Raw genomic sequence first — 25823 nt, forward strand, 5'->3', positions numbered from 1 at the left:
TTTGTCTGAAATCTACTTTGTCTGAAATTAATACAGCTAATCAGCTTTCTTTTAGCTAGTGTTGTCTTGGTATATCTTCTTTTATCCTTTTACTTAGAGCCTATTTGTGTTTTTATATTTAAAGTGTGTTTTCTGTAGGTAGTAAATAGTTGGGTCTTGCACTTTTCTCCATTCTCTCTCTGACTTTTAATTGGGTGTGTTTAAAGAAGATGTGGTACATATATACAATGGAATATTACTCAGCCATAAAAAGGAACGAAATGGGGTCATTTGTAGAGACGTGGCTGGACCTAGAGACTGTCATACAGAGTGAAGTAAGTCAGAAAGAGAAAAACAAATATCATATATTAACGCATATATGTGGAATCTAGAAAAATGGTACAGATGAACCAGTTTGCAAGGCAGAAATAGACACAGATGTAATTGGAAGTGTTTAAGTCATTTCTTTTCCATGTGATTACTGATATGGTCAGATTTAAGTCTATTATCTTGCTATTAGTTTTCTGTCTCATATATTCTTTGCTCTCTTTTACCACTTTTTGTGCTTTCTTTTGAATTAAGTATTTTCTACAATTTTTACTACCCCCTCCTTTATGACTTATTAGTTACAAATTTCGTTTTGTTATTTTAGTGGTCTTAGGGTTTAGAGTAGTTATGTTTAAATTATCACAGTCTACTTTCAATTGATATTATAACATTTCACATATAGAATAAGAATCGCCTGGCCTTTATGTTATTATTTCCATACACTATGCATTTAATATTATAAACCCACACTACATTGATGTTATTTTTAAAGAGACAATTATATTTTCAAAGAGATTTATATAATAATAAAGCATTTCTTACATATTTGTCCATGTCATTACCATTTCTAATACTCTTTGTTCCTTTTTGTAGATTCATACCTTCATTTAGTATCACTTTTTTCTACCTGAAGGATTTACTTTAATATCTTTTGTACTGTGGGCTGCAGGAGATTAAATATTTTACATTTCATATGTCTAAAAAAGTCCTAATTTGCCTTCATTTTTTAAAAATATTTCACACTTTGTATAGAATTCTGGGTTGACATTTTTTCAATAGTTTAAGTGTTGTTCCACTATATCCTTCTTTTGCATTTTGTTTCCCAATGGAAAAGCTGCTGTCAATCTTATCTGTATTCTTCTTCCTATAAATATCTTTTTCACTGGTGTCTTTAGGATATTTTCCTGCATTCCTGGTTTTGAGCAATTTGATTACGATGTTCCTTGGCACTGTTTCCTTTATGCTTCTTTTGCTTGAGGTTTCTTTTATTCTTGGACCTTTGCTTCATAGTTTTTATGAAATTTGAATAATTTTCCAGTTTTGTTTTTTAAAAGTAGGCCACTTAAAGTCGTACTACAGGTCAATGATGCTCTTTACATTTTTTAAGTTCTTTTCTCCTCTCTGTGTTTTGTTTTGGATTGTGCATTGCTATGACAGATTCAATTCAAATTTAATAATATCTTCTTCTGTAATGTCTAATCTGCCATTAATTCTATCTACTGTAGTTTTTTTATCACAGCCAGTTTAGATTTCATACTGGAATTTTGATTTGAGTATACCTTCCATTTCTGTAATTATCTTTTTGAACATAGCCCGCATATAGTTACAGCTCTTTCAGTATCTTTGACTGCTAATTCTAAAACCTGTGTCACTTATGAATCACTTTCTATTAACTTGCTTTTCTTTTCTTCATTTTCTTGCTTCTTTTCATGCCTGATAATTTTTCACTGGAAGCTAGATATTGTGAATCTTACCTTGTTATATGCCTGATATTTTGTATTCCTGTGAATCCTCTTGAGCCTTATTCTAGAATGCAGTTAAGTAAACTTGGATATGGTTTGATGCTTTGAGTTCTTGCTTTTAATATCAGTTGGACAGCACCATAGCAGTGCTTATTTTAGGGCTAATTTTTCTCTAAATTTTTTTCTATGTCTGAATTCTCCACTTAATGCCACATGAATTATGAGGTCTCCAGTCAGACTGGTGGAAACCAGCTCTATTCCTGACCCTGTGTGAGTGCCAGCTAGGCACTTTTACTTATAAATCCTTGTGAGTGTGTCCTTTTGTTTGTCTTTGGGTAGTTCAACCAGCATGTCCTAATCAGTAATAATACTCTAAATGATCCTCTGTAGATCTCCATTTTTTTTTTTTCTCTGAATATCTTCCTCCTTTCCAGTAGTCTGCTCTATAAATTCTATCTGCCTTGGTTTTTCCAAGTTCTCCGCTCTATTTTCTGGGCACAAGGAGTTGCCAGAGAACCCACTCCTTGTAGTCTGGAAACCCTTTCAAGTCTGTAACCTGGAGAGTTATAGGGTTCACCTAAATATTTTCTTGCCTTTAGAGGCAATTTTCCTTCATTGCCTGAAGTCTAGTTTCTTGAAAACTATTGATTTAGGTGTATTTTCCAGAGTTTGGCTGGAACAGGAAAAATTACAAGGAGGGAAAAATTTGGTTCTTGCTATTCCATCTTGGTCAGAAGTGAAAGACCTTACTCGTTTAATTCTTAATTTTCTTAATGTATTTTTTAGTTCTGGCAGTTTTACTTAATTCTCTTTTACACTCTTCTGAAATTCTCAACTCATCCCTAATTTATTCAACAAATTAATCATAATTATGTATACATTTGTATCCCGTAACTTCAGTATAGATCTCCCATGGGTCTGTTTACATTTTTTTTCCTCTTAGTTTCCAGTGACCCCTTGTATTGTTCATAGCTGGGCTATGTTTTAGTGAATGGTATATATTATACATGAAAAATTGAAGATATAATTGTAATGATATTATCTTCCTCCAGAGGCAGTTTAGCTTTGCTTCTAACAGACCATAGACTAGATCTCTTTAATACAACCAAAAGTTGGACTTGTATTAAGGTGGGTGTCAATCCTTTATTCCTAGGTGTAGCCCTTTGGGGCCTCAACTAGGCATCTTTTTAAACCAGGGTCCCTCCTCTAAGACATATGTTAAATTTTTTTTCACATCAACAGGGTAAATCTTCATAAACTTTGTGCAGCTTTTCAGCTATGTTTGAATGAGTACATGCTTTGAAAGAAAGAGCAACACCAATATTGAGCTCTCCTTTCCTGATTTCCCTTCTGCCTGGGATTAAGTTCTCACTGCCTTGGTAGCTTTTGGATGACTTCAAACAGATTCTTTTCTGTCAAGTTTTCAAGTGGTTTTCAGCTCAAAGGCTGATCTGAAACAAACTAGTCTACCGAAAGTGGAAGCAGAAACTCCACAATAATGTATTTTAAAATAACTGTAAAGGAGAAAATATAGATACTGACTTAATGCCTTCTTGGTTAAGATATTTTAAATCTAATAGGTATCTGTTAGCAAAGAGTTAAAATATATAAGGAAATCATAAACAATTTTTCTCCATTTATTTATTAAAATATTCATTGAGTTCTTACTACTAACCAGAATAATTACACAACATTAAGCATTTAAAAAATATAAAGGCAAGTTTATACTTTTAAAAATGGCTTTTTATCCTCAGAAGGGAGTTTGAAATAGGTAAAGCAAGAATTTTATAGATTTTAAATTTGTGACAATTGTTTTACAGAGTTACAGGATTCTTAATTATAAATAGAAGCAGTAAAGGAAATGTTCAACAAAATACAACTGATTTATTTACTCAAATAATATGCGATACAATTTTTAAAAATTTATTGAATGCTTACTTTTGCAAGTTACTCTGCTAAGCACTTGTGAGGGGGAACATTAATAGAGTCTCCACCAATATATATATATTTTTTAAATACTATTTTTAAGATATTAGCCTATGTTTCTGTTTTGTATGTTTTTTTTTTTTAAGAAGATGTTGGGGGTAGGAGTTTATTAATTAATTAATTTATTTTTGCTATGCTGGGTCTTTGTTTCTGTGCGAGGGCTTTCTCTAGTTGTGGCAAGTGGGGTCCGCTCTTCATTGCGGTGCACGGGCCTCTCACTATCGCGGCCTCTCTTGTTGCGGAGCACAGGCTCCAGACGCGCAGGCTCAGTAGTTGTGGCTCACAGGCCTAGTTGCTCCGCGGCATGTGGGATCCTCCCAGACCAGGGCTCGAACCCGGGTCCCCTGCATTAGCAGGCAGATTCTCAACCACTGCGCCACCAGGGACGCCCCACCACCAATATTTATTTATTTATTTATTTATTTTAAAAGACACCAATTGTACTTGAACATTTGTTAACTTTTTTTTTAATTAATTTATGTATTTTTGGCTGTGTTGGGTCTTTGTTTCTGTGCGAGGGCTTTCTCTAGTTGTGGCAAGTGGGGGCCACTCTTCATCGCAGTGCATGGGCCTCTCACTATCGCGGCTTCTCTTGTCACGGAGCACAGGCTCCAGATGCGCAGGCTCAGTAGTTGTGGCTCATGGGTCTAGTTCCTCTGCGGCATGTGGGATCTTCCCAGACCAGGGGTCAAACCTGTGTTCCCTACATTAGCAGGCAGATTCTCAACCACTGTGCCACCAGGGAAGCCCTCCACCGATATTTATTATTAATCTGGATAGAATCATTTTCACCCTTGCATGTATGTCACAGGAATATATTTTACCCTTGTTACTGAAAAATTCAATTGTAGAGAGACAGATGTGGTAGAGTCTTTTGATACCATGAGCATGTAAAAAATGGTTTTTTATAATGTTTAATATGGAAAAATGGTGATAAAAACCTGGTCTCTCAATGACTTATCATCACCAACATAATATATTCAAATTATGTTGTGTGTGCCTTTGCTTATCTGAACAAGTCCAGCTGTTCATCACTCATCATTGGGCTACTTACTCTTCAACATGAAATATTTGCTTATGCTTATTTTTCAGCATGGTAAAGTCTTTTCTACCTTATTTAAAATGGAAAACTCACACACAAACTTCAAAGTTTAGTTATTACTACATATCTGAAGCATTCTGTGGAAGCTTTATCTAGGCTTAAATCCTTACTTTCGTAACAATACTTTTTGTGTATAGTCTGTTCTTGTGTGTGTGTGCGCGCGTGTGTTTGTTTTGAGAGATGTATTGGAAAGTTTCATATGAAAAACTCAAATAACTCAAACCTATTTCTGAAAAAGTATGATGGGTAATTTTTAACAAGTTGACACAACCGTAAGTCCATATATTAAGTCAAGTCCATAATTCATTCTGATTACAAATTTTAAAATTATGCACACTTGATAAATTTTTAATTTGGGCTTGATTCACTCTATTTTAAAGCTTTTATATAAAGTAAGTCTTTATTAATATTTTACATAATAATCGTTCAATTTGCACTATTCAGATTTGCATACAATCCAAATACAGTGCACTATTGTTATGGCACTTGTTTTATTATATTGTATCCATCTAACCAGTAGAATGTGTAATCCTCAAAGATGGAAAGATATTTTTTCATCTAAATATCAGCAAAGCTGAAAATTGCATAAGTGTTCAGTAATTGTTGAATGAGTTAAAAGACAAGAATAGGCAGACCCACTAACCAATATAATTGTTTGAAGTTGAACTATCTTCTCCCTAAAAGGAAAAAAATAAAAGAATGAAGGGAAAGAATGAAGCAAGGAGGAAGGAAGGAATGAAGGAAGGAAGGAAGGGAAGGAAAGGAAATGAAGGAAACTTATAATCCAGGAATGCATAGCAAAACAAAAAGTATGTGTGCTTGTATGCATGTGTGTGTGGTTTGTATGTTTGCCATTGTGTGGATTTTCACACTGACAAACAGAAAATATTAATATTGGCTGATTATTGATCAAAGTCACTCAGTGATTTTTTAGTTCTATTTCCTTTTAATGTAATTTTGTATTTATTAATAATCAGTATGGTTTCATTCACCTCAAGCACTGTAAACTATCCCATTTGATTTTACATATTAAAAGTGTTTTTAAAGAAGTTATGATGCAAACTCTACTACAGCTCGTCCATTTATTATTAAAATTCTGGATTTTAACAATTTACTTGAAAATGAAGATTACAGCAAAACAGTATACCTACTAGAATTATTCTATAATCTCCATTAAAAATACCTTAACAATTGAGGATATAGAAATGGGTTTAGAAAGAATTATAAAAACAATGTATTCTCTTTAAGTTTCATTTTTACATTTATCTGCTAAAAGCAAAAAAATAAATTTTACTATTTTGACACTTTGCATAAATGTGACTGCTTAGATACTGTGCATGATTTCTTTCTTATATTTTGTTATCTATGTTATCAGATCAAATATATAAAACATTTTAAAATGCTGTGGGTGCTCTTAGTTCAATAAAATTATTATCTGAAATGGTGAACATGTTTATTAGTTACCCTGGGGCCACATTTCAGTAGAAAATCTCATAAAATAATAGGTAAAAGTCATCCCAAGAAGAAGAACTAATTTTTTTTTCTTTCTGGATTATCATTTGAAATAGCTACTTGAGATATGCATGTATGTATCTATTGATTTATGCACACACACATTTGTTTTCTGAAACTTACTTGTATGTACTTATTGAATACATATACCTGCTTCTTTTTTATTAGGATTGCTGATTAAATAATTTTGCTGGCAGAATCATAAACCTCACAGGGCAACATTCTTACCCCTAAATTTTGTGACAGATACCAGACCTGTATACTAATAACAGCATTGCTGTTTTCTTGGAAAATCTAGGGAACTAAAGATGATAGTAAATTTCCCCATAAGTGACTCTGCCTTCCCATGGTATAAACTTGGGATGTTTTTCTTTTACTTGGGTGAAAAATTTATGTCAGCTTTAGGATGGGAGGGAAGATCTACATGGTAGATTTTTCTTTTTTCCAAGTGACAAAATGCAAGTCTTCAAATTAAAATAAAGCACATATGTTGATATTAAAAAGGCTTTATAATTAACCTCATGCTATGAGGAGAAATTTGCTTATGTAAATTAAAGATACAGAGAAATTTATGGAATTAGAACTGGTCTTGGTTGGAAGTTGGCAAAAAGACACTTGACAGTGGAGTTTTGCCCAGAATTTTGTTATACGTTTTCCAGCTAATAGAAAAAGAGAGAATGAAGACAAAAAGAAAAAGGGAAAAGGAATTTGATATTGGGACATTTATAATTCAGCTATTTTTAACCTTCTTTCTTTTCTTCTTTCCATGCTCTCTTACCCATGGACAAATGCCATATGCCATTAAAGCAACTGGCTTTTCAAACTGGACACTATCCAAAACCCAGTGTGTAAAGATGAAAAATAAATAAATACTGGCGCCAAGATATTACGCATCTTATCTTTGGAGAGTTTTAATTCAGAGGTACCATATGCGATGGCTGTCTATGGTTAGCATGGTCATAATCATTATTAGGCACATTGAACCTCCAACACTAATTCCAGTGTCATGAATTCAGTCTAAAAGCAACTCTTCTGCAGTCAGGTTCTGGCAAAACTTCAAAGCTAACATTCAAAGTCGGAAAGCTTAAAACCGTGCAAGCTTATTTAGATTCCTTAAATGGTCTGGTTTATGAGATTTCTGGGCATTTGAAGCTTTGTAAGCCATTGCAGAGTGAAAAAAGTTAATCTGTGCAGCTACGTTTTCAATAACGTGACATTAGATTCATTTCAAAGGCTTTTCTTCTTGGGTACCAAACCACACTCAGGATTTCTCCAGGGTGTAGAATACAGACTCTTCCTTATTTATTTATTTATTTTTAATGAAGGGATTGCTTCTCATGCTGAGAATTGTATAGTCAGACTCTAAAGATATCTGTGTTTTTTGATATATCAAAAGAGCAAAAACAGGCTGTTGTCTAAATATATATATATATATATATATATCTGAACTAAGAGGGAAACTGCATTTTTTAGGCAGGAAGCTACTAAAAATATAGGTGAACTTTTCAATAAAACTGACATTTGTGACTGTAAGGGCTACATCAACATGACATTTGAAACACAAGATTCTGAATGCACATTCTCTCTGGCTCTCTGTCTTTGCTCTCTCATTTCAATATTTTTAGAAAGCATCTATTCTCTTAGTAAGATGTATGAAATGAATATTTTTATATCATTGACTAAGCTTCTTTCTATGTAGTTCTTTCAAAACACATTTTTAAATTATAGGCAACTTAAGAGTTTAATAGCAAAAAACAAAATAGGACCCTGAGTAGCCAAGAAATGGTAAATAAATGTTTAAGGAAACAAAAATTTTATTTCTGTTTTGTTATTTTTATATAAGAAGTTTTCCCATTAACAAGTTTTATTAAAGTGTTTTACTCTGAGTATTTTTCTCCATAAGATAAGGAGAATTTCCCGTCAAAATGTATAATTAATACTTACTCAAATCTGTATATTGACCTGATGTGCTCAAAGCTATAGTCCCTGCATTTGGGAATATTTTTTACTTGGAATATTGGCATTGGGAATTTCAAAAATGGTTATAAGTAGCCACATAGCCTGCCTGGATTGTTTTATTTTGTTTTTTCTTTGTCTTTTTAATGACAAACTATATCTCAACAACTTGATTACAAGTGTCTGGATCACAGCGATTTAATCTTAAAACATATTTTCATCTCTCTGGGTACCTTTCACAGTTTCTCCACAAAGTAGATTAGTTTAAACCAGTTTTGGATGAACAGATATATGAAATAATGAATTATTGAATTTTGATAATTATTTGGAGTTTCACATTTTTGACTCCAAACCCAAATTGAAAATTAAGTTAATCATGCATTTATTTTAAAAATCAGATATTTTTTTCTGAAGCAAATTATGTTCTCTCTATATTATTTTTTTCTAGATTTTCAGTCATATCATTAAATCGTATATACATATATATTCAACAGTTAAATTAGCCAAATTGAAAATAACATATCCAAAAAGTTCATTAACTAAGAAAATTTTGCAAATCCATTATGATATAGTATGTAGTCATTAAAACAGTAGTCATTATTTTTAATGTCCTTTGTCACCTCATCTTCATCTCTGCCCCTTCCACCATCTCAAGAGAGAAACCACAAGTTCATGTCCCATAATCCCTTCCCAGAACTGTTCCAGTTTAGATTCTGAAGGCAAAGAGGAGAGTCCTTGTTTTCTAGAGGCAGTTGTACACAAGAATCCTGTAGCTTTGGATGTCCCACTTGAGGATCACCCACTTCAGTGCTGAGGCACCTAGGGTTTCTGGCAGCAATCAGGTGCCTCTAGAATGTTTCTTCAGAAACACTCTCTTTGATATTAAGATATGGTTGCAATCATTGGTGGCAGTTTTTTTGCAATGTTTTCACTTCCATATTGACTGAGTATGGCCTTTCTAGTCTTCTCTCACTGAGCAGTACTTAAGCCTGTAATTTCCTATATTATATCTCTTTGTACTCCAGTTTCCTAGAGTGTCTCCTGTTTTCCTGACTGCACCTTGAATGTTTCATCTAGTTACCTCATACATTTATATCTATTGATATGGCAAGATGTTCACCATATATTATAAAGTGGAAAAGTTAAACAAGATATAAAATAGTACGCATAAAATGGTACTGTTGTCTTCTTCCCTTTATTTGTATTTTTAATTGTAAGCATTGACGATATCCAAAAATTTATGGATGTCATGGATTACACTGTTCACAGTGCTATTTTTTCTTTTTTTTCTAAGTTTTGAACAATTAACATGGAGTACATGTCCAATAAAAATGAAGAACGAACAGTCAAATGTACTAATACATAGTTTAGTATAAATATACGTATGATTATTTTAATTTGTAGAAATGAACTGGAATATGTGCTAAAGTACAATATTCAACCTCCATTAGCCTGGGAGTAATAAATGCCCACTGAGGCAAATCCTTGTGGTACTGTCAATTTACTTTGTGCTTCCTGGACATAAATCCTTTCTCTGGCAGATGACTGATAGATTAAAAAATACAATTCAAGTGAGGTGATCCACAAACACATGGATATATTTTAAAATGCTAATACAAAACAAATGTTACCCACAAATGACTGTCCTGAACTACAGATTTTCTTAGAAATACTCAAAATGTTTTGAGTTTTGTTGTTGTTTTACCTTACAAACTTGAAAACAAGTATCTTATGATTAATTTGTTATAGAATATAAACAAGATCATATATAAAGGCTTTGTTTCTTTGGGCTTTTTCCTTGTTTATAAATTGTTAAAAATAAATTTTGTTTTTTCTATTAATTTACTTGGTAGATTAGATAATAATTTCATATTCTTTGGGTCTCTTTTTAAATATATAAGACCCTAAACCAAGAATGTGTAAGGATTTATAGGGTTTAGACTGGTGCCAGATTAAAAACAAAAAAAAAATCCTTCATTATATAGTTAAAAACTAAGTTAAACTTCTATTTTGATTATAATCTGATAGATATCTCTGAAAATATTTGTAAAAGTTAATTTCTTACAGAATCAAATTAAATCAGGGTGCAAGTATAGTATATATCTTTTTTGGTAAAACATCATAAAATATCTTGACTAAATCATTTGCAATGAAAACAGATATTTTACATTTAATGCCTACAATTTTTTTTCCCATTTTCAGGAAGCGTTTTCATAAGTTTTATTGTATACCCACTTCACAGACTAATTTCACAAGTTTTCGCAAAATGCTGGGCAAACTTAGCAAAATGAAATGAGCACTATTTGTGTTCTAAAGCAAACGAATTCCCACTGTATTCTTGAAGAGTAAAAAAGGCTATTGTAAGTGAGGTGCTATTTCCAAATACCTAGGAGATAAGACAGGAAAGACAGACTCTTTGTTGTGACAGAAGAGACCTGACATTTTAGCAAGAAAGTACTTTAAATATCAAAGGTGAGTGTAGGAGTTAGCTGAAAAGCAACATAAACGTGTTTAATGCCAGAAACATAGTTGAAATACTTGGGTAGTTCTTCCTGTTTAGGAGAAACAGAGCTGAATTGGAAACCTGACATGGTCCATTAGTAGAAACAGATCTGGGAGCTAAGTTAATTGTGTCTATGTTTGTATACATTGATATTTTGATGATACAACTGAATAAATGCTAAAATGAAAATTAATATAGAATTAAAATATAAGAACTAAAGTTAGTTAAATCAGTAAAAATAAATTATGAGTATAACCTCAAATAGGTATGACTTGCCCAATGAAAAGAAAAATAATCTTTAGATGTCAAGTATCATCATTTTAACCAACTTTATTGTAATAATACAATGTACTTAAAACATAGATATTAAAACAACTCAAAGATAATCATGCCAACGTATTTTAAGAAAGCTGTTATTGGTATAAATGAAATAGTAAGCAGATTTATTTAATAATGTCATTGGAACTGCCTACTGATGATTTAGCACTATTCTCTGACACACCATACATTCCATACTCTCATCCTGATGCCTTCACCATGCACCAGTAAATTCATAGGTGTAGGCAGCATCAAATGAATGCTCTATTAGGTTAACATCACTAAAGCCAAGTGATTTTATTTTACATAGTGAAAACTAGAACACTGCTCACACAACTGCTGACATGTAAACAGTTTACATAAGTTACTAACTTGAAATGTCTATTCAGATAAGCAAGGGCAGTATCTCCATGTTTCAACTGTTTGACACAATGATGGATTATTTATTTACTGAACAGTACTGGTGGCCAGAAAATCTGATTTCCATGCATGAAATCCATGAAACCTCAGCCACTGAACAGTTTCTTTTACATGTGGCAAAGGTCATCTATCAAGGGATTTTCTCAGGTTTTGTGTGATTGGTCATGCCTCATTTCCTTCAAGAAAATATGATTTCCCTAAAGTCTGTGCATTTTAAAAGACTCAAAAAAGGCCCAGAAAGTTATTTCCTCTCTGTTTGTGATAAGCACAGAATATAGAGGCTAACCTACAGGGAACGACAAGCAACTGTTTTAGCTAGAAACCATATTTAATCCTATCATTAGGAAAGCCTTAGCATTCACCAGGTATAAAAGGGCTGCAAAATTAGACACTTAACCTTGTCATTTAACCTTGCAGAGTTTAATCTGCATTCAAAGTTTAATAAAAATATCACATAGATCTATCCTTATTTAGAAAGGATTTGTTTCAGATAATATATTTCAAATTTAGAGTCATTTGGTGAAGGACTGTGTGAAGATTTGGCTACGTTTAAAAAAAGTCACCATTTCCAATTTTTGACCTGAAAAATCAATGAGAAAGAACAGTAAGAAGTTACATTTTTATGAAAAGTTTTAAGAACAATAAATATGAAACATAGTGAAAATCAAGAGCAATTTAAAGAGCACTGTTTGCCTGAAAAGAGATTATGACATGTAATTCTTGGAGATTAAAGAGAAAAAACCCTAGTATCCTAACTTAACTATGTTTATGAAATATTCTTTGAGTCACAGTTAAGAAATATCTTAGAGTATCCATCAGATCGTACCATACTTGGATTTCTTTTCTATTTTTACCTCTCATGTAGTAAAACATTCATTTGTCTGCCCAAGACTGACAAATTTGGAGAACAATGAATAGGAGGTTGGGAAAATCATACCATGCATATGTAGCATGCTTTAGCTTTCTCATGAGACGAGTGCGTGTGTGTGTGTGTGTGTGTGTGTGTATGTATGCATGCATGTCTACTATTTAATTATGTTTAACTTGTACTGAGATCTTCTTAGGAGTAAAGAGTGTAACCATCAGGGACAACCATCACAGTTAAAGTGGTATTTAGAGAAAATGGTACAAAAAATAACATTTCCTGAGGGAGTTGCAAAAGAAAGGTAGAGACTTTCACAAGCAGATAAAAGTAGTATTTTAAACACTGACATTTTGATATGAACAAAATGGGTTAATATTTCTTCTTGCTTTTTCTTTACAACCAATATATGTAGGATTTGGGGGAAATCACCCCTAATTTGTTATTTTAGTTATGGATCTCCCTTGATCATGAGCAACTTTGATATACCAAAGTTATTAAATAATATAAATGAAATATATTTACACACACATACACTTATATGCATATACTATCTTTGGTTAAGTTAGTATATATGTATATTTATGTGTGTGTATGTATTTGTGTGTATGTGCACACATCATTGAGACAAGTATCAACTCAACTTCAATAGAAACACAATTTCTCAATGACTAATTTTGAGTAATTGACCTGTGTTGACAGAATAACTATTCAACTGACTCAACATTAGACACGTATTTCCTAACTTGGTCATACTATTAAAATCAATGATAAGAATATTAGGAATTATTATTTTTTCCAATAATTTTTGTATAATTAATTGTATAAAATATTTCTGACATCTTTTCTAAATATTTAAGAAAGGTCATTTCTGAGTCTTTTTATAGTACCTTCAGTTTTAATATTGAGCTTCTGTCAAAGTGTATTAGTTTCAAAGAGAAGAGAATATTGGAGAATTTGCTACAAATAATTAGGATATTTCTTTAAACTATTTTAATATAGTCTTTTCAACTATAGATTCTTAATGTTTCTTGAATTAGATTAATTTTGACAGCAAATTATTTTTCTACCCAATGCCATGAGTATTTTAAATTATAAACAAGTGTTTTACCATTACCAGTATGAAGTAAAATGTGTTTTACATAGCTATGGGTGATATTCCTCAACTATTAAATATCTCTTTCTTTTGAAATTATAGAGGGATATGTACACATGGATTTTCTATTTCATATTTATGTGCTATGCTTGAGGCATGTATTTTCTTATAATAAATCACATTAATGTTTAAGCTCTATAGATTTTTAAATAGATATTTTGACATTTAAATGACATGATTTCATGAGTAGTACTTTAAGGGTTACAGAGATGTTCATATAAAGAACTAGTTGACATTTATTTTCTGATAGAATTCTTACTAAAAGTAAATTGACATTCCTTTTGGTGCTTTATTTACTTGATATATTATGTACAAAAGAATATTCCTTATGCAACCAGTCCTTTCTTATGAATTTTAAAAATAACAAATAATCATTACTTGTTATAAATTTCTGACAGTTTAAGGGTTAAAAAAATCGGTTCCTTTAAAACTAATATCCAAATTACTGTTTAAAAGAAACCTGTTTCATTACTACCCAGTACCACAAAATGCTTTTTTATTGTTTGAAATAGGCTGATTATATTTAATGTATTTTACTGATTTATTTTTTAAATTCTGTAATCCATATATTCATGTGAAATAAAATGTAATTTCTTATGGCAAAGTAATGTCAGTTACTAGACTTGACAAGTGTACACAAATGAGAGCATTTATTAGGAATTTCCTGAGTATTTAAGAACAAAACTAGCAATCTTTCCCTTTATTATTAATAAGTATCAAGAGGTCCACAAATGGGGCTGCTCACATGGACTCCAATGTGAAGACCTGACAGTGTGTCTAATGTCTGTACACTGCAGCTCCTGGTGCCTCATGCTCCATGTTCTCTAAATGCCTGAGGTGATGGAGAGTCAGTGGATTACAGAGACACTAAACTCCAGGAGAACATTTGCTGCTTTGATGCTACAAATTTCAAATGAAGATGCAGTAAAAAAGTGGCTGATGCATTTCCTAGGACAAAATAGAGAAAAGAAGTAATAAGAGTTCCAAAATACCCTAGTATTCAAAAATTTTCCTCTGATGCAAATACAAAGTCCAGCTCACAAGAGACTAGTGAAATTCAACTTTCATAATAATTTCTGCCTTATTGAAAAAAAAACAGAGGTCCCTTCAGACAAGAAATGCAAAGTTGCTATTAAATAAATGTAAAATATGCTAATATAGTGGTTGGAAAGTCAAGTGCATATGAAGCCCGACACTAGGGATTGCTTTGGTTTCTAATGTTACAGTTTGTGACAAAGATCAGAATTATTTGACACAGTAATTTGTTCCCCTTTTTGTTCAAGTTCAACAAAACAGTCTGTTCCATTACCCAGCACTCACCCCCACCTTCATTTTTCTTTCTTTTCCTCATCTCTTTATTGAGTGTATTTTTCATTCGCATGAGTTCAGTGACAATTAGAACCCTTTTGTTAAACTGTGTGTTTATTTTCAGATTTATTTTATCTTTCCTTAATTTAAGTAATAATGTGATGACTTTTTCTTTCCTTCATTTAATTTATTTAATTTTTGGTCATGAGAGCAATGGACCAAAATTTGGGGTTTCAATGAATAAACCTAAAAATGCAGCATTCAAAGACATAGTAATAGTACATGTCTATTAGATTATCAGATATTTCTGTGTTACCCTGAGATAATATAATGTTCATATTTAAGCATAATAAATTCTACATGCTATAATGATTAATATGCAAAATAATGGAAATCATGCTACTTCATAATTATTCAAATCCAATATTAAGTGCTTGAAACATTTAAAATAATATAAATGAATAAACGAAGAAATTGGTTTTGGTAAAAAGGCTTGGATAATAGTCACCTGCTTATTAATTTGGAGGACAAATTATAGGAGACTATGGATGAATAAAATGACTGCTTATTTCATAATGTAGAGGACATTTGGTATTTTAAACTTGGAATCTTAAGTAGGTTACTACACTAAGCAGCAGTTCTGGCTGTACGCGTTTCTATTTGAAGGAGCAAAGAAACATGAAGCTGCATTCTGAGAACTGGGAATAAACTCAGTGAAAATATTTTTAGATTTCAAGATACCAAGTGGTGGTCACACAACCCTGACATCCCACAAAGTCCTGAAGGGTCACAGATTAATCACTTACCTCAATCTCTCACAAGAACCCTAAGTCATTCTCAAAATCTCTTGAGATTTAACTCCTTTGGCTTTGGTGAATATTCAACCACTACCCCACTTCTTCTGTCAGTTTCTTCCTAATAGATTTTTTTCACTCCAGTCAAGTTGAGCCCATTATTTTTTCTCACTAGAAATACCTTTGCTCTTATGTTTCTTTTAAAATATATACAGTGTTTTCAAGTTTCTTGCAAGTATTTTTTTCTTCCAGTGCAGAAGTTAGGCTCTAAGAGAACAGAGGTATTGTCAACACTCCTCACCACTGAAGCCCCAAGACCACAATAGTGCTTGGGACATTTAGATGGTTAATAAGTGTTGTTTAATTGATAATAATATATGAAAGATTATAATCAATCAACAAAAATCATAATGATAGCCTTGATAATACAGCAATTTAGTGAATATATATTGCATGCTAGGTTTCTCATTTATTCTTTAATACTCGTAATGACTCTCAGAGATAGAAAACACTATCCTCTTTTCACATGTGAAACTAAAGCCCTAAGATTATTTTGACAATAATGTTTGAAAGTATCATTTACATGGTCACCTAGAATCTCTCCTCTTATACTCTTTTTTTTTTTTTTTTTTTGCGGTACATGGGCCTCTCACTGTTGTGGCCTCTCCCGTTGCGGAGCACAGCCTCCGGACGCGCAGGCTCAGCGGCCATGGCTCACGGGCCCAGCCGCTCCATGGCATGTGGGATCTTCCTGGACCGGTGCACAAACCCGTGTCCCCTGCATCGGCAGGTGGACTCTCAACCACTGCGCCACCAGGGAAGCCCCAGAAAATTGATCCTTAAGATTGTAGTTGTCTAGAATAACTCTTGGCACCAAAATCTATATTAGGGTTCTTTAAGGGAACTGAAGCAATCCCATATATATAATCCATTATATATCTATATTATCTATCTATCTCGCTCTCTAGCGAGAAAGAGTTTAGTTGGGAATTTGCTCACACTATTGTGGAGGTTAGCAAATCGAAATTCTGTAAGTAAGTTGGCAGGCTGGAGACCAAGTGGAGAGTTCAGGTTTCATCTTGACACCTTGACTCCCAAGTCAATCTGGAGGCAGAATTTCCTCTTCCTCCAAGGATCTCTGTCTTTTTCTTCTTAAGACCTTTAACTGATTGGATGAGGCCCACCACATTATGGAGTGTAATCTGCTTTTCTCAAAGTCTATTAATCTAAATGTCAAATGTTAATCTTATCTAATACACCTTTACAGTGACATTTAGCCTGGTGTTTGACCAAATATCTGAGTACTGTGGCCTAAGGTGACACATAAGTTTAACCATCACTAGGCAGAAAAACTCAGTTGCTCTGGACTTCCAGAAAAACATAGAATGCTTTCAGAATTAACTGCCTGGAGTAATGGGAGGCTGGGGCACTGGCCACTCCCTGCCCCCCCCACACACATATTGGTTGAAGTTTACCCTTAGGGGCACTAGGCCCCTTATTCTTCCTGGCTAGAACTAAATGAGTTTCTATGGCTTTGGAGATGCTCCTGGATAAATTTACAAAGACTCAGTTGATTCTGAGCTTGCAGGTAACTGACCTGTAAGTAGCTGAGCTGAAATTGGGATGCATCTTTGAGAGTTTCCAAATCCATATCTCTAGCCCTGCCAACTCTACTTCTGCATCTATAATCTTAATAGTCTAATAATCATCTCAGACATAACATACCATGATTAGCAACACGGTTTTTTTTATCTTTCCCACCTGCTGGTCTTCCAGTGTTTTTCTTATTAGTGAGTAGTACCAATGCTTATCACTTTGCACAGCCTGTACAAAGGAAATCATCCTAATTCTATTCTTTGCTTGTACCAATGTGTTCTCTTGGCTTTACCTTCAATATGTATCCCGAACCTGGGTGTTTTTCCCCACTTCCACTGCTGTCATTCTACTCCAAGTCTTGTCAGTTCTTGCTAACAAACCAAAATAGGCTGCAGAGTGAGCATTTAAAAATGTAAATCATATCTTATCATTCTTATGTTCAAAAGAAGCCAATGTCTTTTCCATCACAATCATTATAAAACCCAAACTCAACATAATTTGGCTCTTCCCTATCCTAGAACTCCCTCTTCTACCTCTTACCATTTCCTCATTTGTACTCCAGTCATATTTCATTCTAGTGACTGCTTAAATGTGATTTTCTCAAGCAAGCATCCCCAAAAGCCTCTTAGGTAAAATTGTCCATTCTTTTTTGCCTCTTATCACACTCTATGCCTTAGTTTGTTTTACTGGTTTCTTAGATTTATCAGTGCCTGGCATTAAATTATACATTTATTTATGTTTGTTTTCTCTCCCTCATTAAAATATAAGCTTCATGAGGGCAATTTTTTGTCCTGCTTATGTCTTTATTTTCTATGCCTAAAAAATGAGACCGACACACAATTGCACTAAATTAATAGTTGCTGAGTGAAAGAATTGTTGTTGAATTTAGATATGTGCAATAGTGGCTAAGAGGAAAATTTAAATATTACAGCCTATTTATGTATGACATATATGTATTACAAAGGGATTCATTTAAAAAAACATCCTGGATACTTTTGCGAAAAATGTAAGCAAAGTAATTGGAGTATGTACTTACCTTAATAGGCAACTTACAAAGAAATACACATGATGTTAAATTTACTAATAATGTTATTCTTAATTTATGTTATTCTTTACTCAGATTTTTCACCTCAACAATTACATAAGGATAAGAGCTAATACAATACTATGCAAACATGTAATATGTATTTTTGTTGGTGTCTGTTTTGTAATTAAAAAAATGGAAGACCTCCTGGCATATATATTTTTTCTCATTTTAAGGTTAAAAAATGTATACAATTCCCCTATTGTTTTAACAGTTTTTTCCTTAGGAGAATTACTCTTCATTCTCCATATGACTTATTTGTATCCAAGGGTTTGGCATCTTAGACTCTATGAAATTTTGCCTCAATAAGTATATGCTTAATATGTCTACTTAAATGACGACAGCTAACACTGAAATTTGAGGCAGATTGTGTGCTAGACTTACTATTTTAAAGCATTCTGAAAATACTCATACTGAGAATAAAACAAACTAAAAACAGAAAGCATTTCTCTGGCCTCAACAATATTAAATTACCATTTGAATCCATAGCTTATTATTGGACACTCTCAAAGGGAAAATAATAACATTTTGAATGTTTACTTGTAGTGCAAAAGAAAAAAATGGATGGCCTTATATTTAACCTTGACATTAAGGTATTGAGTCATTATTGTTATGTTGATAATTGGTTCATGATTTTTACTTAATATTTGTTGAATGAATGAATGAATAAATGAGTTGGGAAGAAAAGATCTTCTGCCTATGAGCAATCTGAATATCATCCCTGACCCAATTTGACTTTCGGTAAAGTAACTTGAGGAGCTAGACAAGTATTCTAAAACTTGTTTCAGATGGCAAGTTTCAGACCTTCCCTTAAAAATTTTATAAAATCATCAAAAGCCATTATGGTGTTGACTTAATGGTCCATTTTTTTTCTCTATTTTTTACACAAAGGTTTATTTTTTTTCTTTACCTTTAATTATATAGATTTAGACAGTTTTGTATGAATTTCTCTTCTACATCCAGTACATGGTAATATCTTCTCATTAAAATTTTTGAAAAGATAATTTTTTTCAAAAAGTCAGTTTTTCTTTCATATTGTTTTTGTTTCTTCCTCACTGTCCTCTAATTCATCAACGTTTTTCTTACACTTAGGTATCTGAATAAGATATCAATGAGATCAGATGTTGCAAAGAATCATGTTTTCAAATGCTATGTCTCATTTCTGACACATACCAAGTCTGATTTCTGTTATCAATCCAATTCTTTTAGCCTAACTTGGTTTCAGGTTCCATTTGACCATTAAGTGTTTCAATATTATGTTCTGTTATTTTCCTCCAGGCACAATCATTTTCTCAAATTGAATTTCTTTCTACTTTTTTTCAGACCAGGGAGTGAAACTGATAGTTTTGAACACCCTTAGATGCTATCTTTGGCTTCACAGTGTAGCATCATCACCATCCTACATCTGTACAACACCATCCTGCACAAATCTGCCACTCCATATGTTGCATCGTGCAAGGAGATTACAATGGGCTTGAATTTGGATTTCAGTCAGAGATTCCCTGGAGACATTCCACAAGAAAAAATATTGCTCAAGCCAACGTTTAAATCCTTGCCTAGAGCTACCCCCTCCTCCAAAGAGAAATATAATGAGAATGAAAGCACAGACCCACAAATTCAATTACCACATTTTTTTCTTCTTTGGAGGAGTTTATCCTGTCCTCCTTGTTGTGATTCCTTTCTGTTGGTACTGTCATTTGCCAGATGGGCTTTATTTTTAAATTTAAATACTTTATTTTGTGGCAGTGTTACCCATTGCATCATATTCAATGCCAGCTCTTATTCCTTCAAAATCAAATGCTTGGCACATCCTCAAATTGTTTAAGGATCAGGCACTAGGAACTTAACATAGAGAAAGGGGAAAAACTATACATTTCTATCACTCTAATACTGAGAGTAACAAGCACAGAATGAGTATTAAAGGGAATCTTTCAACATAGCTACGAGTTTCTTTCAGTCACAACCAGTGGATAAATACTGCTCACAACATGCCAACAAATAGTAAAATCTAGGAGAATGTGAGCAGAGAGCAAAGATACCTCAAAAAACAAAACTGATCTATTCCAGTTCCCATACTTCTTCCTTACCAATATACACACAAGGGGCAGAAACTCGGGGGTGAGATCATCGCAATTTAGAAAGTCATTTACTAATGGCCAAAAAAGTGTTTTTGAAAATACAAGCAAAAAATCTATTGTGTTGAAATACTTTTTTGAGTATATTTATATATTAATATATATTAAAAATGAGTAGAATTTATTGCTTGGTATATATATTTTTTCAACAATGTTCTTTAAATTGTTTGGCAGACCAGTTAAAGACTAAAACTATGTATAAAGGTACCTTCTGATAACCATGACCAGTTCATTTATGTGTGCAAATTACTACTTGAGTCTTGACTGGAATCCATGTGTGAGGAAACCGGTTTCTCATTATATGCTTCTAGCACTGAAAATCATTTCTTTTTCCAATCTGTTCAGGCCAGTGGTCAATAATATAAAGCACACCTCAATTCTGTCTCTCATCTTTATTTAAGGTACAGTCATCTGGCAATTTCAACATTTCAGAACATATTTTACAAGGAAAACAGAATCATTGGCCTCTATGCAGTAACAAGATCACTGTAAATCCATACACTAATGTGTGTGTACTCCTTAGCAATTACTTTCATCTTAGCCTTCACTCACTCCTCTCCAAAACTCTCTCTGCCTAGAGATACATTTTTTCCTTTCAAAACTCAACTTAAATGTTTCTCTGTCTCACAGAGGCAAAATTATTTGCTTCCTCCTCTGCTTTGCCATTTCATTTCTATTACACTGCTTCTCTTCCTTACGTATTTCTCTTTAATTATGCTAAAGTATAAGAATTAATGAGCAGAGGCAAAATGGATTTATCTTTATATTTGCCAACAAAATTATTTACTTCATAGTAAAAACTCAATAATAACTAGTTAGTGCAAAAAAAATGAATTTAAAAATGTCACTGAGTTTTCACTTTGAGATCATTGACCCCCTCCTTTCAGTTGTACTATAAGGATTTTACAAACAGACCAGAGATAATATAAGTGAAACATTAGAGAAGAGACAGGGACTGGAGAATTATAAATCAAAGACACAATGATTATGATAATGATAATAATAAATAGGCAGTAATCATGAATGTGAGACAGAAGAATTACCAAAAAAAACTTAGTAAAAAATAAGTTATAGGTTATTATGATAGAATACGATCACTGAAGTTAAAAATTACTATCCAGAGTCATCAAGAATATTAATATAGAAAAATGAGCAACAAAGGAAAAAAATGATAGACATTAAACCATTTGATTTTATCACTGCTGTATATAACAATAGGGTGAAGCACTGAAAAAGTCATCATTCCTTAAACACTGGTGTTGGAATTTTTGAGAGAGAAATCTGATGTAATAAATGTGATATTAGAAAACTAAATTTGTCTTTAAAATGTATAAATCATTTGGAAGAAAGCATTGTATTTTTGCCAAAGACTAGTTCTCTAAGTAGGTAGGTCTTTTTAAATGAAATGACAGTAAAAGAAATATTGTCCCTGGAATTATCGTGCACTGACTCAAGAATAGTTAACGTCCTCGTTTAAGTGTTTCCATGACACTTTGTTATGCTGCTCTGTCCATCTTTGTAGGCACCAGCTCAGGGAGCTCTTTAGATAATATTCAAAGAATGAGAAACAGAAGTCTGACGGATATGTTGACTAATGGTGCATCTTGAAACAACCTGCTGACCACTGAGGAGTTCGTTAAGAATGAAAAAGCAGACTGCTACTATAAACCCAGAAAGCCTTCTCAGGATTGGTAGAACAAGATAGCAAATGATACTCTTTGGTCTCCACTTATATCATTCTTCAAGTTTTTCAAAACCAGGAGAAATACTGAAGAGATGAAGATGGTATTGCAATACAACCTGGAGAATATTGACACATCATCTCCTCCCTTTACACATATTTGTTCCAGAAGAGAAGCCCACATGTAACATACACTCTGCCATGGAACCAAGAAGGTCTACAACTGAAAGAGCACAGTAGAACTTCTTAGCTAAAAATAAATGTTTTGTGAGATTTTAATAATATTTTATAATTTAATGGTATATTGATCCTTAATAGTTTCTCTGGTTCAAAGATCATTCTTATAATAACAAAATGAAAAGAAAAAACTCCTTTTACCATTTGCCCTCATAACCCCTGGTTGCCATTTTTCTCAACCCTCTAATTATTTTATAGTTAATAAAGAAGAAAGAGTTCTAAAACTTTTGCTTGCGGCTCAAGGTTTGAACTCACACTGCTGATTTTATCACTTAATCTGAAAAGGGGAAAGCTTAATTATGCTCTACAAGCAGTTCTAAAATTATTTAATTGGTGACTGACCAAAATCTTTTTCTTTGAGGAAATGAAAGAAAATTGACTAGAATTTTGACTAGCAAGAGAAGGTTAGTGTATATAAAATACATATATTTTAAAATGAAAAGAACCAATAAACATTGATATAAATTATAAATCTACAAAGGAATGAGATATTGCTCTGTCTTTTAAAATTAATAATTTAACTATAATTAAGCTATATTAGAATCACATATGCTTTGCTCTTGAAAATAACTTTTGCAAAGAGGAAGGCATTCAGATTTGTTCCTAAATTAATAATGGGATGAACATCTTTATATACCAGTTAACGCATTATAAATAAAACAGTAAGGTCACAGTCTACAGTAAATTAACACAAATTTGTAGAAAACCTTGACCTCCCACACATAACATAGCTACATCTTTAATTAATTAATGCAATTTTCTACAACTAAATATTAATAATGCAGTTTTCTCAAACAGTGTTTCCTCAGTTTTACACAGCAACATACCCTACAATAAAACCATAAAAGAAAGCCTCAGGATGGCATAGAAAGCCCTTTGCTCTTTTGAGTAAAGTGATAGAGAAATGCAACTTCATGGTGTTGATCAGATATAGGATGAGAGGAGTTAAGTGTAGCTGACATTCAGTTTTCTCCAGGCTTTTCCCTTATCTTTATATATAAATTAAGCACTTTAAATTCTCAAAGACTTCTGTGTCAACAATTCATTTACTTAAAGTTTCTTATCAAGTATATTCATAACATATTGTCCTTGGGGGGTCAACCAAAAAGTTAACCTAGGTTAAATCTGAGTATTTTTAAATGATACTGATTTCACTTCACTGAGTTAAGATATAAGAATCATATGAGTCACATCAGGGGATTTAATGCAACATGTATTTTAAAAATTACTTCAGTATTTATGATTTTTCCCTAGATATGGTTCTTCTTCTTGCGGAGAATGGGAAGGTAAAGAAAGTAGTAGTTTGTACAGGCCTACTTACCCTCACCACTTCTCTGTGACCTGCACACCTCCCACCCCACTTCTGGACAGTGTCAGTTATTCCTTTATTAATGAAACCCTCTACATTACCTCTTGGAACATTGTGTGTGTGTGTGTGTGTGTGTTAAGATAGCTTGTATTATAAAATCTGCATACGCCAACCCTCAGGAAGCCTAAGAGCACCTTGAATACAAGGCTCAGCTTATTAACATTTCTATTCTCACAACTAATATGGTTAAAGGCATAATGGATAGTAGGAACCCTAGTCGTTTGTTTTTTTTTAGATGAATGACTAACATTTTGAATCAATCAAACAACATGATTAATATCTCATCTTTCCCAGGTAACACAAACAGTGATTTTAAAATTCCAATTACTTGGAGTGACTCTTTAACCATAGAATTAAAGATGAGTTTCATGTATCACAGCAGAATATTGGAAAAAGTTTTTTCATCAAGTATTAGATTCAGTTTCTCCTAAATCAAATTACCTAGATATCAATCCCTTACTACTTATCTACAGTCTACACATTTTCCTAGTAATCAAACAATAAGAGATAGTTGATTATTAGCTAAAGTATAGGATAGAGGAGTAGAGTAGAAGTAGACATTATTCAATTTGATACCATATATATATACTCCAACAACATGCAAAGGAATCCCATGTTGATACTAAGAAGGAAATTTTTACAAAGGTAAATTATGTAATATTTAAAAATTCTCTGCTAACATAGAATGAATCTAAAACCTCTACAAAATGGTCAATAAATATTACACATCTCATCTTTTATTCTAAATTAAACATGAGTAAAGTTATTATAATAGGAGCTATTTAAAATAAAGCAGAAATTAGGTTAAATTCTGTACTTATAGTTTAGAATATGTAACTGGGCTTATTTAAAAAAAAGTGAGAGGGAGAGAAAGAATAAATGTCTTAACTCCCATCATCATGTGGCATGAGCAGGATGGTTATAAACCTCTCTGTTGTCTCCATTTCAGATATGAACAACATCTGTTGGTGTATATGATGAGTAGCTGCTGGATGGCTGTGACCTGCTGAGACAGGCCAATGGAATCTTAGTTGTAGTGACTTGGCTCTCTGGCTTCCCACTAAATGTGCAGATTTGTGGTCATCTTCTGGTAAGTGTAACATTTCAAACCTTTTTGTAGAAAATACATCCCTAGATCAGTCTTTCAGGGATACTCTGATCAAGTTTGTGTCAGCTGAAAAGAGGAGTTCTTAAGGGATTGAGAGAAGTCTACACAGTTTCTTCTCATTTTATCTGTAGGAAGAGAAATGATTATCTTTCCGTATGAAATATATGATATACTCTAAAAACTTCACTTTAAACCATCACTAATGTGAAGTTCCTCATTTTGAAATGAGAGGATCATTAAAAAATACAGTAAATTTCAAAAAAACATCTTAATTGTAGATGATTCATTACCTTCAGTTATCTAACAGGCTGGATATTGATGTCTCAGTGTGAAAAAGAGAAATATCAGATACAGATGGATGCTGTCACACACCCTTAGATAAATGCATGGGCCACAAGAAATGCACCTCTCAGCAGCAGAACTAAGGATTGGGTGTTGTTTGAGAAATATGCAAAGATGTTTTTGTTAGTCTGCTTTTGTCTACCCACCCACACTCCTTCTCTCCTCCTTTCCCACTCATGCACACTTCGTAAAACTATGATCCTACATAGTTAAGGATTAACAATGTTAAGGTCACTCTTCCTTGTTAAAGTCAATGCTCCTGAACAATATTTAACCCAATTTGAATAAGGTTAATTTAATTAAAAGTTAGCTATTAGATGTGATTTTGTAAGCACAGTTGTATTTTTTTAAAGAAGTAAAGTCTTTTTAGCTGTGGTAAAAAGTAGATGTTGCAATACACATGTAACTTCAAATTATATTACAAAACCTGAAGTTCCCTAAACTTCAGGGTATCACTTCTTTTAATACCTGAACAACACAAAGCCTCCTTTCTACCTATCTGCAGGAAATCCATGCTTCCTTCCTTCCCTGCTTCCTTCTTTCCTTCCTTCCTTCGACATATCTCATTTACTGTTGCTAAAAATC

General features: G+C 32.9%; 1 long non-coding RNA gene across 1 annotated transcript in view; it reads left to right on the top strand.

The window, feature by feature from the left end:
• The window catches only part of LOC137205036 (uncharacterized), a 130740-nt gene extending 105873 nt beyond the window's left edge, over window positions 1-24867 (top strand). Inside the window, exon 3 of the long non-coding RNA XR_010933967.1 lies at window positions 24738-24867. This is a non-coding gene — a long non-coding RNA (uncharacterized lncRNA). The remainder of the gene's footprint in view (window positions 1-24737) is intronic.
• The last annotated feature ends 956 nt before the right edge of the window (window positions 24868-25823 follow it).

Source organism: Pseudorca crassidens, chromosome 13 (assembly GCF_039906515.1).
Source record: "Pseudorca crassidens isolate mPseCra1 chromosome 13, mPseCra1.hap1, whole genome shotgun sequence".
Classification (NCBI taxonomy): domain Eukaryota; kingdom Metazoa; phylum Chordata; class Mammalia; order Artiodactyla; family Delphinidae; genus Pseudorca; species Pseudorca crassidens.